Source organism: Triticum aestivum, chromosome 5A (assembly GCF_018294505.1).
Source record: "Triticum aestivum cultivar Chinese Spring chromosome 5A, IWGSC CS RefSeq v2.1, whole genome shotgun sequence".
NCBI lineage: Eukaryota > Viridiplantae > Streptophyta > Magnoliopsida > Poales > Poaceae > Triticum > Triticum aestivum.
The window spans coordinates 483,281,836-483,283,005 of record NC_057806.1 but is presented as its reverse complement, the minus strand read 5'-3'; positions in this window follow the sequence as shown (position 1 = coordinate 483,283,005).

The window sequence follows — 1,170 nt, the reverse complement described above, 5'->3', positions numbered from 1 at the left end:
CGGGGCGACGGCGGGTGGAGACGACGACGGGGGAGGCAGGGGTGGAGACGGCGGGGACGGCGGGGAGACGGCAGGTGGAGACGGCGGCGGGGATGGCAGGGGCGACGGCGGGTGGAGACGACGATGGGGGAGGCAGGGGTGGAGTGGGCGGCGGCAGGCGGCGGGGCCGAATGCGGCGGCGGCGGATCGGGGTCGGGGGCGAGCTGGGGTCGGGAAACGACTGGACGGGGAGCGCCCGGGTATGGATAAGGCGACCTATGCCGACGACTTAGCCGTCGGCATATATTAATCATGCCACGTGGCATGTATGCCGACGGCTAAGCCGTAGGCATAGGTATATTTCTTTTTTTTTAAATATACGTTCTTGAATTTTTTTGAATGATACATGGTATATAATTATATTAAAAATGATACATGGTATACATATTTTTTACATGCATGAACATTATTTAAAATGTACCATACATTTTCTTTAATGATTTGAAACATTATTTTTAATTACATGATCCTTTTTTTATATTGTACAACAATTTTCTAAAATATCACGTATATTTTTTTCTGAACCAGATTTTTTCTATGGTCAGCAACATTTCTTTATGACATAATTATTTGCTAAATTGTACTAACAAAAAATGTACATTGTGTTAATATATTTCAAAATAAATTGAGGGGGACAACATTTTTTTATGATATAAATATTTTATATGGTCTCGTGAAAGGTGATACATAGGAGAGCAATTGACTGAGGGGTACCGTTACCGAGTACCTGATCCGGTAACTATGCGAGTGCCTGATCCGTCTACTACCGTGTCATCGCCGTCCGTGAGGGGGGGGCACGCCCCGGAGACGTGTGCCGCCTCTTCGGACATGCCACCACACCACCCCGCATGTATGAGGGACCGGTGCGATGCTCCAGTGGCATTGCTACCCCCAGGCCCCCCTCCCGCCTAACCCTGTAGCGTTTGACCACGGGATCTAGCTCTTTGACTTTGCACGGACGGGCTTTGACCAGCGGACCTCCCCGCCCGGTTGTGTTAGGTCAGGCCATAGAAACACTTTGGAGCAACAACCGGGCCAGACCCACAGCAAGATCCCCTCCATGTAGACACGACGCGCCCGTTTCCCCCCTCCAGGTGCCGGCGGCGGCGCCGTCCGTGAGGGGGGGCACAC